The following is a 15,796-nucleotide window of genomic DNA, read 5'->3' as shown; positions in this document are numbered from 1 at the left end:
TTCAGCTCTGCAACGAGGCACTGTAATCAGATTTGCTTTAGCATGACACACAAGCTAAAGAAACCAAGTCCTCAGCACTACTGCTAACAGAATGATGAATCCAGCATTCTAAACTTTTAATTAGTTGATAATGCTTAAGTAGACAATCAAGATGTGGTTTTATCATTTGTATTTTGTAATGGTTTTCATTTTGACCAAAGTTTTTAGGTCTGCTCCAATTACTGCCCTAATTCCCTCATGCCTACTATTATTATTCCTTAGGTCTTTAAAAAACATATATAGATTAAACTGCTGTAACAAACAAATCCCCACATGTATAATGGCTCACACACAATAGACATTCAATTCTTGCTCATATCACAGGTTGGAGTTGGTAGTTAGTAGATAGCTTTCCTCCAAATTATGATTTAGGAATTTGGGTTCCTTCCAACTTTTGCCACTGCCATCTGCTAGAAACTGGTTAAAATTGGCAACCGGCCAAGAGAGATACATCCACTCTTAAAACCCATGCCCGGAAGTGATGCACATTATTTACACTTGCATTCCATTAGTGATAACTAAGTCACTTAACCCTGCCTAACTGCAAGAGAGACTGGAAAATGTATTCCAGCTATGTGCTCCAGACATAATCTGACTATAATGGAAGGAAAAAACACTGGTCTCTGCCACATGTCTACAAGTTTTTCCTTTAAAAAAAAATTAGCTATACTTCTGGAGATCAGTCTTTTAGGTGCATATCTCCAGTAGAAGTTTACTAGGATTTTCTATGTTTAAATTTTGGTTCAAATAAGAGATCTCCCTTGGGAAATGATATGATTCCTTTCCAAATTTTGATCAGATTTTACATCTAGATAAAAATGACCATGAAGATGTTAAATCAAAGATGTCTACTTTTATTTTCATCACATTTTTTTTGAGGCCTCTCTGAACATTTTGTCTGAGAAAGGCCTGTGGGATCACACCCATGAATTTGAAGGATTTGAAAATTAGATGTGTAAAGTGAATTCAATTTTTGTTGTCCATGAAATGGATTCTGTCAACAATTAATTATTAATTATCATTTGTTTTTAAGAAACTATTAAATGACTAGCACTGTTTAAGGTGCTAATGGAAATGTAAAGACTCATCCTGTGTCCTGAAAATCCTCAATATTGGGTTCACAATATGTGAAAATGGTGGAAGAGACAAACAAAAACATACAGAAAGTGATTTCATGGACAGGCCTAGCATTAAAATTTGTTACAGATTTAGTAAAGCAACACATCCATTGACCTCATATTACATATGACATGGAGTGTTAAGACTCACAGGTATGTCACAGGAATTTGCCAGCTCTGAAGGATCTGCTATTTGAATGTTAATGCAGTAAAAAATACACAACTCCATTGGATTGACTTAAAGATTCTCAAGCATCAAAGAGCAGGAAGAAAAAGTCACCACATCAAGAGTGATTCTCAAATAAATCCTGACATTAAAAACAGTTTCCACCATTAACAGTACGTATTTATGGATAAAGTTTTAGACATTTGTTTATATTATATTAAAAACTTACATGTTATATGTTTAAACTGGTCTCCAGATCTCATAAGTGACAACATTCATTTTGGATAGATCTGTAATTCATAAAAGTCTTCTACCCTTGGAATGGTATACTCTTTGTCACCAGAAAAGACTGCCCAATGCGGTGACTCAGTTAGAAGTTTAACTCTCAGTTACCTAACAGAGGGCACAGTTCCATCATTATTATTATTTTTTAAATTTGCCTTTATTTATTAATTTGATGTAATGATAAAGAAAAGGAGAAACTTTTTCTGTGATAGATTTTTCTTTTTTAAAAAAATTGAGGTGAAATTCACATGACACACAATTAACCACTTTAAAGTGTACTATTCAGTGGCATTTAGTACATTAGCAATGTTGTACAACTACCACCTCTCTCTACTTTCAACCTGTATCCATAAGTTATCAATCTGCATATCCCCCTTATGCAACTCTCTGCACTGTCTCTCCTGTCTCTATAGATTTGCCTATTCTAGACATTTCATATAAAAAGAAGCATACAATATGTAATCTTTTGTGTTTGGCTTCTTTCACTTATTATAATGTTTTTGAAATTCATACAAGTTGTTACGTGTGTCAAAACCTCATGCATTCTTTATTGCCAAATAATATTCCATTGGATGTTTACACCACAATTTGTTTATCCATTAATTTATAACAGGGTTTCATTATTGAGGTTTTATTAATTGCATACAGTATGGCTTAACTTAAACAATGACATATTTTGTGCAGCACAATCCAATTTTATTTTTAAAAGTACGTACACACATACAGAAAGAAAGAAAGAAAAAAAGAATGAAGGAGGCAACAGATAAGAAAGAGACAGAAAGGAAAAACACTTGGAAGGATGTATTTCAAAATTATTTTCTGAATTTTCTGAATGTTTGCAATCAGCATACATTAATTTTATATTCAAAATAACTATCAGTAAGCACATATACAATATCAACTCTATAAGTTGCAGCATTTTATTGCATGCAGGCAGTTTCCAGGCTTTAGTGTGGGAAAGAAGAAACCAAGCTGAGACTGGTGGTCTCACTGAGTTGAGGAGACAGTGATCAGAGAGACTAACACAGCTAGAATTGGTGAGGCAGAATGCCAAAATGATAGGAGCTACACAGAAAGAGATCTCCATAGATCTGCAGATGGATCACCTAGAGTCTTTGGCTCAATATTGATCTGCACAAACGCGACAAGGACTTGCTTGACAACAGGAGAACAACAGGACACTGGAAGGAAATAGATACCATAATTTCCAGAGCTCACGCAGAGCTGATAATTGTTTGCATTCTCAGCAGCAGAGTGAAATAAGCTCATAATCCACGGGCATCAAATAGTAGAATCTTCAAAAGGATATTGCCTTAGAAGTAATATACTTAGAAGTATATTAGCCCTAGACTAAAGACTGCTCTAGACTCTCCCTAAACAAAGAATAAAAGAAAGCCTAGAAAGCGCCAAATGATTTCAAATGGCTTAACTGTATGCTCCACCACAAAAAAAAAAAAACAAAAAAACCCACAATTTAAAACAATATAATACAACAAACAAAAATGTAAAATTAATACTGTATTGTTTCTTTGGTTTTCTTTGGGTTTATTTTGTTTTGAGTTGATTGGGCTCCTTGTATGTTGGGATTAATATTTTAAAAAATCACATTTGAGAATATTTGGACTATTATTTGTTTTCTGCCCATTTTTCCCTCTTCTCTACTTGTCCTTGCAAGCATGTTGGACTATTTGACATTATTCTTATGTCACTGAGATTCTTTTCGTTTTCTTTTCTTTTTTTGAGACGGAGTCTTGCTCTGTCCCCCAGGCTGGAGTGCAGTGGCGCGATCTCGGCTCACTGCAAGCGCTGTCCCCCGGTTTACACCATTCTCCTGTCTCAGCCTCCCGAGTAGCTGGTACTACAGGCGCCCACCACCATGCCCGGCTAATTTTTTTGTCTTTTTAGTGGAGATGGGGTTTCACCGTGTTAGCCAGGATGGTCTCGATCTCCTGACCTCGTGATCTGCCTGCCTCGGCCTCCCAAAGTGCTGGGATTACAGGCTTGAGCCACGGCGCCTGGCCTCATTTTCTTTTAAGAATTTTTTTTTATTTCTGCACTTAAATTAGGATTTTTAAAAATTGATCTGCCTTCAAGCTCACTGATTTTTTTCTGGTATCTTTGATTTGCGCTTAATAAAATTTTCACTTCACATATTTTATTTTTCAGTTTTATAATTTCTATTTTTAAAATATAATTTCTAATTTTCTGTTGAGATCCCTCATCTGTTCATTCAACATGTTCATCTTTCCTTTAAATTCTTGAACATATTTACAGTACTTTTTTTAGTGAGTTTATCTGTTAGTTTCAACAATGGTGTCATTTCTGTAATTTTTTTCTATTGACGAATATTTTCCCCCTAGTTTTAGTCACATTTAGGTCTTTGCTTGCCTCATAATTTTAAAAGTTAATATTATTTACTATAAGCTGTGGAGGCTACATTATTGAGAATCTTGGTTGTGTTTTCTTCCTTTGATGGAGTTGGGTCTTCTGGAAGGCAGTTAATTTATTGAAGGGTCTTCTTGAACTCATATAGTCTTGTTTTATTTTTTTTTTAAGGCAATTCTAGAGTAGTTCTTTTTTTTTCTTTTTCTTTCTTTTTTTTTTTTTTTTTGAGATGGAGTCTCACTCTGTAGCCCAGGCTGGAGTGCAGTGGTGTGATCTCAGCTCAATGCAAGCTACGCCTCCCGGGTTCACGCCATTCTCCTGCCTCAGCCTCCTGAGTAGCTGGGACTGCAGGTGCCCGCCACGATGCCTGGCTAATTTTTTTGTCTTTTTAGTGGAGATGGGGTTTCACCGTGTTAGCCAGGATGGTCTCGGTCTTCTGACCTCGTGATCCGCCCGCCTCAGCCTCCCAAAGTGCTGGGATTACAGGCTTGAGAGTAGTTCTTCTTCTAAGGTTAGAGAAGCTCTATTCATAAGGTGTATTCTTATTGGTATCTCAATTGAGTATTCAACAGGTTCAGAAATATCTCTCTCTACAAAGGATGGTCGAAATTCCAACATCTCACAGCACTATGAAATCTCCAGAACGTGTTTTCAGCTGCTCAATTCCAGAAGCTGTTTTGTGCCAAGGCTTGCAGAATATTGCCTACATGGACATGCATAGCTTAGTATTTAGCCAGACTCAAGGGGGTCTTTATGCAGATTTCTGTGCAGTTTTTTTCCTTCAATTTGTGGTCTGGCAAATTCCAGCCTTTTTAGCAGCCCTGAATTCTAAGTCCTCTACTTAGCTAGACCTCTCTTGTCTGCTGGAACTGTCCTTTTCTGTATTGCGATTTTGAGAGTACCCCTAGGCAGAAAGCCAGGGTGGATATGATGCTCCACCCATGTTTTCTTGCTGTCAAGGATGATGGCCAGGTACCGTTAATTGTGCAATGGCTGAAAACAGTTGCTTTACTTAGTTGTGTCAAGTTTTATTCTTATTTACATTACGAGTTATAAGTATGATACCCGTTAGACTATGATAGCCAAAATTGCAAGTTGCTTATTTACTTTTGTTTTCCAGACAAGCTAACATTGCATCCAAATTTCTTCACTGAGTATTTATTATGTTCTAGAATGCTCTTGCCTCCATCTTTCCTTGGTCTTGTCATCATGCAGATCTCCATTCAAATGTTACCTTCTGTGATCACCAGATCTAAAGTATGAGCTCCTCTAGTAACTATTTCAAGACACTTATTTTCCTCAGAGTCTTCATTACCACCTGCAATTACTTTGTTTCTTTATTTGTGTGTCTTAATCACCTGGGTTTTTCACTAGCATGTTAACTCCTTAATAGCGGTGACCTTTTCAAACTTGTTTACCACTGTACTCCCAGAGCTAGTACAGTGACTGGCACTGGTAGATGTTTAAGAATGTTGGTTAAGGGCACGGTGGTTCACACGTGTAATCCCAGCACTTTGGGAGGCTTAGGTGGGTGGATCACCTGAGGTCGGGAGTTCAAGATCAACCTGGCCAACATGGTGAAACCCCATCTCTACTAAAAGAAAAGTACAAAAATTAGCTGGGCGTGGTGTCAGGTGCCTGTAATCCCAGATACTCAGGAGGCTGAGGAAGAAGAATCGCTTGAACCCAGGAGGTGAAGGTTGCAGTGAGCCGAGATCGCGCCATTGCACTCCAGCCTGGGTGACAAGAGCGAAACTCCATCTAAAAAAAAAAAAAAAAAAAAAAAAAAAAGGAATGTTGGTTAAATAAAGAGAGAGAGCAGAAAGTTGCCAAAGTCCTTAAACCCTGGATTAACCAAGTGTTTAGTAAATACCCCTGGCTAATGTGCCATGGAGCAACTCATGTGAAGCAGGTTTAGGTTTCAGATGTCTGAATAGGCTGTTTCATACTGAATCTTCTTGAGGGTTCACCCTTTCTTCTGGCTTGGGTAAAATGTGTTCACTTTATGTTGAAATTGAACATAGCATACATTTTGTCACTTTATCTCGTTTTATTTCATTTAGTAATTCATATTTTAATAATGTTTTACAGAAGCATACAATATATCAGAAAACCACATTCTGTAACTGGATGTATTAGCAGAAATTTTATGAAGATGTCCTCATGATTCAATGATTATTTCTGCTTTCTGAATAAATCTTGGCAATTAAATAATTAATATTTGGCAAACGTAGTTTTGTTTATGAAACTTCTGTTTAAAGTTTGAAGGATGAGGAAAAAATCAGAAATATTTCTTAAACTAAAAATGTAAGTAAAATCTAAAGTAATTTCAATGTTTTCTACTACTATGTATTTTTAGTTTTTTATCCACAGAGCCTAAAAATCTATTTTGCTTTTTTGCTTTTTTCTGAATTTCTAGTTTATCCCTCCATAAAGTCACACATTTTGTTTCCTTATATATCTGATCATTTTAATGCTTTTTCCAAATGAAATTATTTTCCTGTTTTAAATAACTTATGTGCTTATAAAGTCACTTATAAACATTTATTTCACATTTACATTTGTTTTAATCTTTTAAGACTAGGTACTTGCAATGAACAGAAATCAAATAAAGATATATAATTTTAGCACATCCCATATATTTTGTCTTAAATGTCAATACAGAAAATATTGGAAACAACTTTTGGTCACAAAATAAATCTCAAAAGAGTAGGAATATGCTACAATATTAGAATATGAAGAAAATGATTCTAAGTTTCTAGATTATAATTTTCCTTGTAGTAGATTTTAAAATTGAGAAGTATCCTTTTCAGAGTAGTAAGATGGAAGAGCCTATAAACATCTATGTAAACTAGTGCTTTAAGAATGTACAACTACAGGCACAATTTTGGCTTTCTTCTTTGTATTAAATGCCTTAGAGATCAATGAGGGCTTTTGTAGTATCTGTTGAAAAATAGTATGTTATGCTTGAGACACGCTTAAGAAATTGGAGCAGTATTTTCAGCACTCTTCTATGACTTGATGAGAAACAGTAAGAGCAACAATATAAGGTGCATGTCAGGAAAAGGAGGGTTTTGAAAGGTTTGAAAATATTGACACGAATTGTCTTTGAATATGTTTAGGGAAGCAAGGTCTTCTTAAAGTTTTAATGTTAGAGCACTGAGACAGTACGTAGATTCTCCTCACAGCATGATGAGCCAGGACCAGATGTGCTTATGGAACAAGTTTCCTTAATGCACATTGCATGGAAAACAATTTTCAGAATGTAGGTCTTTGTTTCATAAAGCATCCATTTCAATTAATATAAAACCAGAATCAGATTTGGCAATGATACAGCAAATTAGATTCAGCACACTCTGTTCTTGGTGGAGACATATCCCCAAAACCCTCAATCTGGGGTTTCATTAGGAATTCTACATTCTTTGTCTATTATCTGTTTGGTTTTAAAATCCAGCAGTTGTTCCTTTATCTGAAGTATTATCTACAAGGGTCCTTGTTTATCATAAATACAAGGCTAATTAAAAAGGTTGAAAATGGATCTATGTGGCATGTAAAAGACAAATGGAAATCTTGAATTTCGATCTCCTTCAGTGGTACTCAGAAACACCTCCAAGCTCATTTATTTGTCATGAGATGATGCCTATTTGAGAAAACTGGATCACGCCTGTCAGTACATCATAGACATAAACATACCACCTAACAAATAATCTATAGTTCCTGATAACTGACAAAGCACATCTACATAACCTTCATGGTGGAACGATGGAGAATCCTTTGTGCTATGCCTGTTTTCACATGTACTTTCCTCCTGCATATTAGCTCTCTAGAATTTTGTGCAGCAATGCCAAAGTTCTCTAGTTCAGGAGCCTAAACAGAGCTATTCATTATTCTTTTATTCTTTATTTTCTTACTTTTGTTGGTTAATTTTAGATGAGATATTCAATGTTCCCATTGAGAAGTGGCTATTAGGTAAGGATCTTGGAGACTTGAGGGTACTGGCCACATGGATGTGGAAGATTCCATACTGCATTCCAGGCTGGGGAAGTGGCAAGTGCAAAGACCCTGAATCTAATAAATATCATTGGTCTTAGATTATGCATCATTTATTAATTCATTCATTTTCTTATACATACATCCACTTATTTAACATCTCGTGCATAGTTACTATTTATAAGGCTTTGGGTTAAGCATAGGAAAAAACTGAGATAAACCGTGCATACTAACTATGTCAAATAATATAAACTTTTAGATTAAAATGTAAGTAAAACATGGATAGTGTGTCATTTTTTCCCTCTGCTCTAAACACAACAGGCTCTTTGATCTTCCCAGTGCCAACCATACACAGTTCTACTTCATGCTTTTATACTTTTTCATTCTTCCTAAAATGTTATTTCCCCATTAACACATGGTTAGTATCCTGACTGCCTCCAGAATGTTATTTTAAAAGTACCTTTTCAGTAAAGACTTTATTGGTCACCTCATCTAAAATGTTGCCCCCTAGAATATTGTTTTCCATTTTCTGCTTTATTACTATTAGTTTATGCTTAGCATGTTTCATCTAACATGTTGTACATTATATTTATTTTGTTTCTTGTTTAACTCCTTCACTAGAGTGTAAACTCTGTAAGAATGAATTTTTTTGGCCTCTTTTGCTTATTTTTATTCCTCCAATGCCTAGAACAGTTCATGACATATGATAGAATGCTCTTTAATATTTATGGTCAAATGGGTAAATTTGTTAAGTGAAAAATGCAAAGTGCAGGACAACATGTAGAGTTTTGTGGGAAAAGTGATGAAAATAAGCATGTGTGTGCTTGTATGTACACAAAACACCCCTGCAAGGAATCATGAAAAAGCAAATCATAGGTTAAATAAAGGCTGAGAACAGGGTATTTGGAGAGGGAGGTTGTTCATTGTATATTTTAAAATACATTTCAACTTTGAACTATGTGAATTAAATATCTATTCAAAACATCAGTTAAAAGTAAAATAAAATAATCACAAAAAAATACAAGGTAGAGAGTAGCAAGCACAAAGACAAAGCAGAAAAAGGGCCAGATGATTTCCCATGAGGAAAACACAGAACAGGGCTGGCCCTGAAGGGTGGGTGCTGGGTGGGCACTACATGACCCTGGAGGAAACACGCCGGGTGAGGAGAACAGCACAAGTTGTCCAGATGCAGAAAAGACAGGGTACAGCTCTGGGAACAAAGGTAGTTTTGTTCAACTGGAATCAAACATTTATAAAACTGGAAAAAAATGTATTAAGAGTTGAGAAAAATATTGTGGAGGCCTCAATTGCCAGGGTACACAATTTGGATTTGGAATTGTCAAATAAGTTTGCTCAATAATAATAACATGACATATACCCTAAAATTCTATGGTATTGTTAAGGGGCAGATGAACAAGAGTAGACACAAATTAACGTAAGAAGCTGGGTAAGGCCATCTTGAGAGGAGAATAGTAGAGGGACAAATCAGACATTTAGTTTTTTTACAGATTTGCCTTTTTCTTACAGAAAATATGATACATATTAACTACAAAAGTATTTAATCAATATGACATAAGTGTGGCAAAATTATAGTCTTTATTGTAAATTAGTTTCTCAGAGGTAACTATGTCCTTATAGATACATGTTTACATTTTTTTTTTCTGAATTTAAAAAATAAATATATGCTACTTTAATGAATGGGGTCCACATTGTGTATACTGTTTTGCAATTTAATTTATTATTTTGGCATCATTACTTGCCCATTTGTACAGGGCTAAGACATTCATTTTATAATATATGATGTTCTATTCAGGGGATATATAATTATTTTAAGCAGTTCATTATCAGTAGATATTAGGATTTTTTTCTGTATTTTTGTTAAAGACAATAAATATTTTCAGTTAAAAAGATCTTCAGATATTGCTATATTTTTATTGCTATTGCCCTTAAATTTTCATGGTGCTTTCATGAAGTTGATAGGTATTTGGAAGCTAGCTTCTATTACAAATTACTCAATATAGAAATTCTAACAATGTTAGAGAAAAATTGAGAACCAATTTTGTGTTTTAGTTATTTATTGGTATAACATGCCAACTTCAAATTTGTTTTTTCTTAACACCAATTTGTTATTTATTTCTGCTTCTGTGTGTTGACTGAGCACCTGTAGGCATTTCTCATTTGGGATCATTTATGCTGTTGTAAATAGATGGCACCTGGGGCTGGAATCATCTAAAGGCTCAAGTGGGCTGGTGTCTAAGATGACCTCTGCATTCCTAGTCAGGTGCCTCACTCTCCATGCTTTCACACTTTTAATTTCCTCTCCATGTGATTTGGCTTTTTAAAGAATGTGGTCTAGTAGTGTACCTCATATATGGTAGCTAGCTTTGAAGAAGCAAGAAACAGAATTCACCAGGCCAGTTAAGGATTATGCCAAGAACTGACATAGCATTACACCTATCACATTCTTTTGGTTAAATCTGTCACAGAGTCCATCTAAGTTCAGTAAGGTGGAGAGCCTAATTCTTGATAGAGGAGTGACAAAGTCACATCGCAGAAGAACGTGTGCAATGGGAGATCTTGTAATGACATTTTGGAAAAATACTATCTGCCATAGTATGTTATGTATGTTCTCTTAGGAGTAAAGTTTCTATTCCACCCTTTCTTTTTCTGATAAAAAGCCATCTGTGTTACCCAATTGAATTATGGCTACAAGATGTACCTGGTACTAATTGTTTACCCAGTCATTGTATTGTTTGTGCTCAACTTTCTCTACTGTTTCTCTCTGTATGTCATGCATACAAGTTGTATAAATGTAATAATTCTTTCAGTAAATATTTATTAAGCACCTACTATGCACCAAGTCCTTGCATCTACAGAGATGAACATTATACATTTCACATTTTCAGAATGTCTGTCTCACAAATGAAGTAGGAAAAACAGATACCTAACCAAATGTAACAAAGTGTTGAAGATGCAATGGGAAAAGTTGTCCTTTCAGAGTAGGTTGGTGTAAAAGTGGGAGAGTGGTCATCAAAATGTTAATAGTGGAGATGTCAGAAGATGAGGCTTGCAGATAAATTAGAGTCACTAAAATCTGCCGATGAGATTTGAGACTCATCAGGATTGGTTAAAGTGTGGCAGGGCATTTGAGATAGGGAGAAAAGTTATGAAGATATAAAACAGATGACAGTGGGGACACGAATGATTTTCCATTTTAGAAAAACAAAACATTGCAGCAGTGATATAGATAATGAACAGGGGAAGTATAAGATTAGAGGCAATGTATTATATTACAGTATATTTCTTGGTGAGAGATAATGCCTAAGTTAAAAATAAAAGAAAGGCAAAGAAATGGACATAAGATACAGTTACAAAATGATTTAGAAGGTAAATTTATAAGATTTTTTCATTGACTGCTTGGGTGTTAGGCTGAGAAAGAGAAGGAAATCTAGGCTGACTCCCAAGTGTCCCAGAGGTCACATGGTGGCTGGAAATGCTATTCATACACACAAAAAGAATGCAGGAGAAGGAGAAGAATTTTAAGAATCTGTGGTTGAAATCTGTGGAGAATCCAGTGAAAATGTCCTTCATTGCATTCAAAGATCTTAATCAGGACATATAGATTTGAGACTCATTAGCAAGTAGGTAGCAACTGAATGCATAAGCTCAATTAGCTCCTGATATGGTTTGGTTCTGCGTCCCCATCCAAATCTCATCTCGAATTGTAATCTCCCTATGTCCATGGATGGAGGTGATTGGATCATGGGGCAAGTTCCCCCATACTGTTCTGGTGAGAGTGAGTGAGTTGTCATGAGATCTGATGGTTTTATAAGTGTTTGACATGCTTCCTCCTTCACATGCTCACACTCTCTCCTGCCACCTTGTGAAGAAGGTGTCTGCTTCCCCTTATGCCATGACTATAAGTTTCCTGAGGCCTCCCCAGCCATGTGGAACTGTGAGTCAATTAAACCTACTTTGTTTATAAATCACCCAGTGTTGGGTAGTATCTTTATATTATCTATACTGGATACAAAAGCAACTGTGGTTTTTGCCATTGAAAGTAATGGCAAAACCGTAATTACTTTTGTACCAACCTAATGGCAGCATGAGAACAGACTAATATAGCTCCTGTAAAGGGAGAATGTATGAAAGAGACTGAGCAAGGAAGACAACCAGGAAACAGTGTAATAGGGAAATGGGTAGACAGAGTTGCAGGATGAGAGTAGTGAGCAGTGTGCTAGTTCAAGAGAAGTCAGACAACGTAGGTCAGCAAAGAGTCCATTCCATTCGGGCATTAAGAGACACTGGTACCTTTGCCAGAGCCTGTTCAGTATAGTTTTGTCAGCTAAAGACAGTTTTGAGTCAAAAGGGTGAGGGAGAAGTGAGACAGGAGAAACTATTTTAAAATTATAGCGTTGTTTTCAATACAGCCATGCGTTACACAACAATACTTCAGTCAGTGATGGACCACATATGTGAAAGTGGTCCCATAAGATTATAATAGAGCTAAAATCCCTATCGCCTAGTGACACTGTAGCTATAGTAACATCATAGTGCAATGCATTACTCAAGTGTTTGTGGTGATGCTGATGTAAACAAACCCACTGCACCACCAGTCATATAACAGTATAGCACATAGAATCATGTACAGTACATAATACTTGACAATGATAATAAATATTTTATTGGTTTATGCATTTACTATATTATGTTTTCTAATCATTATTTTAGAGTTTACTCCTTTTACTTACATAAACAAATTAACTGTAAAACAGCCTCACGCGGGTCCTTTAGGAGACATTTCAGAAGAAGTGAATGTTATCATAGGAGATGACAGCTCTGTTCATGCAATTGCCCCTAAAGACCTTCTGAAGGGTAAGATGTGGAGGAGGAAGAGAGTCATATTGACGATCCTGACCCTGTGTAGTCCTGAGCTAATGTGTGTGCTTTTGTCTTAGTTTTTGTCTTTAGTTTTTGCCTTAGTTTTCATTCCTGTTGTTAAGTGATGCTAGACTGTATTTACCTCAATATTTTGGTGTATTCCACTTTTAGTGGTATTCTTTCTATGTCTAAATGTACAACATACTTTATCCTGTAACTCCCTTACATACAGCTTTAAGGCTGATTTATTTTCTGGTAACCAGTTTTCTCTAAATCTAAAAATAGTATATATATATATATATGTGGGTTGATTTGTGAACTACATTTTTTCACATGCTATGTTAGCATCTAGACGAACTTAATTCCTTGTCTCTACAAACTATCCTCAACATGCTTAAAATGTCTACTTTAGAAAATCATTCTTACAGGTTTAAATATTTTTGTTCTTATGTGACCCTCCCTAAAATATAAACTGTTTTGGTTGACATAGCATCTTGTGAATGAAATTACATTGAGAAGGGATAGGATAGACTGGGGTGTGATAGGATATAAACTTTCAGGGTAAGCATAGGAGGATGGGCTGCACTTCTGGCATTTGGAAAGTAACTGAATTCCCAGAAACAGTGTAACTTCTGCTATGTAAATTCTGATAACATTTCCAGTAGGGAATGGAATAGGGGAATAGTCTTTACTGAGTACCCACTGTGTTCTCACATGTATATTATCCCATTTTATAGTCACAAATATCCTCCAGGGTAGATATTATTATCCCTATTTATAGAAGAGAATATTGAGGCCCCCAAAGGTTGAATTATTTGCTCAGGTTTACGTTGCTCATTAAAGAGTGAGAATTTGAATGAAAAATTTTCTATACCCTTTGCACTTTCGAATACTTAGGCTGACCCTATTCCTACTAACATGTGAGACTTACCTACATTCCTGGGTTTTTTTGTTCCCGTGCCTCACGTTAGAACTGAAAGGCCTCCATCTTCTCCTTCTTACATATTTTATTGTATCAGTCAAGATTCTTTTGGTTGCTGATAACAGAAACTTAATTACAATTGGTTTAAGCAGAAAAGGTGATTTATTGGCTCACATAATTTAAAGTTCTGAAGGATATTGAAATTTAGGTATAGTTGAATTCAGGGATCACAAAAAAGGTTGGCAGGATTTTTTTTTTTTTCTATGTATGGTCATTCCTTTCATTTGTATTGGCCTCTTTCTCAGACAGGGCATTCTCATATGGGCGCAAAGGTCACCAGTAGATGCTCCAGGTTGACATTGTACTAGTTGAGTGGAACCAGATGAAAGAATGTGTCTTCCTCAAAACTCTTCAAATACTTCCTGCCTTTGTTCTTATCTGACTGTCAGTTTCAGTCACCTGTCCATCCCTGAACTAATCCCTGGGATGTTTGGGGGGTGCTGTTCTCAATGGCTGACTTGAGTGGACATCCTCTCGTTGTGAGGCTTAGCTTCACCCAAAATACTGCAATTAGAAGTAGGGAAAGGGTGTTTCTCCACAGGAAGCTGAGGATGCTAATAAGAAAAAAATGGAAATAGAATTCTGGATGGTCAGAAATGATAGATGTCCACTATTCATTTTCACATTATTATCCCACTTGAGCCTTATGCTCTAGTTAGTAATAAAAACATGAGTATGGAATAATTTTCTAATTTGCACATTACTACCTGTTGTTTCCCTTGCACTTATTCCATTCCACCAGTTCTTTCCAAAGACTTGATCTCAGAGCTTTCTCCATCTTTACTCCACATTCTGAAAGCACTGGGAGATCTACTCATTTTTTGAATTATATTTTGGTAAATATTCTTAGGTTGTTATATATATATGTGTGTGTGTATAAATATATATATATATATATGACCTTTGCCATATATACTAGAACAGGGGCCACCTCTTATTTTATTTATGTAAGTATTCAAAGCCCAGGAGACAGGAATCTATGCACTAAATGGTTTATAATTTAACTGGAAGACAATCAGCCTCACCCTTTCTCCAGGTTACTCAATGAAACTAAAAGGTCAAATTTAGGGAAAGTCATTTATTAGAATGCTTTGTGGTTATATTGGAAGAAAATAATTTGAACCCACCAAAAGGCATTTGAAAATAATTTTAACCCACCCTTCCATTAAAGTACTCGTTCATTCATTCATTCATTCATTCATGCAATGTTTTGTTAAAGATTTTTTGGGCCATTCCTTAGAAGGTTTCCTATTTCTAACTGATGAATGAAGTGCAGCTCCACAAAATTTGACCTTTATTCTGTCTTTCAACTTCAGTTCCTCTTCTTTTCCTCCTCGATGCTTCTCCCATGCATTATCATTGTTCCTTCCTTTTCTCTTTTTGTCCCACCACATTACTCCTTTCCCCTTCTAGCATTCCTTCTCTATTTCTTGAGTTAATTAGCACTGTAATTAAATTTTATTTGACTACAGTTTCTTAACCAATCCTTAAGAGATAAGTAGCAATAAAAATTATTGAAATTTCTCTGTTCTTCTTTTGTCCAGGATAAATTGTGATCAAACCGAGTGAATGGAAAATAGGTATCATTAAGGCCCGCCCTTCTTTCTTTCTTTCTTTCTTTCTTTCTTTCTTTCTTTCTTTCTTTCTTTCTTTCTTTCTTTCTTTCTTTCTTTCTTTCTTTCTTTCTTTCTTTCTTTCTTTCTTTTTTTTTTTTTTTTTGAGATGGAGTCTTGCTCTGTCACCCAGGCTGGAGTTCAGTAGCTCAATCTCAGCTCACTGTAACCTCTGCCTCCTGAGTTCAAGCGATTCTCCTGCCTCAGCCTCCCGAATAACTGGGATTACAGGCACCCACTATCATGCCTGGCTAATTTTTTTTTGTATTTTTGTAGAGACAAGGTTTCAGTATGTTGGCCAGGCTGGTCTTGAACTCCTGACCTCAGGTGACCCACC

This window comes from Macaca nemestrina, chromosome 6, assembly GCF_043159975.1.
Source record: "Macaca nemestrina isolate mMacNem1 chromosome 6, mMacNem.hap1, whole genome shotgun sequence".
NCBI classification, from domain to species: domain Eukaryota; kingdom Metazoa; phylum Chordata; class Mammalia; order Primates; family Cercopithecidae; genus Macaca; species Macaca nemestrina.
The sequence above is the reverse complement of the archived record's forward strand: the minus strand, read 5'-3'. Positions refer to the sequence as shown.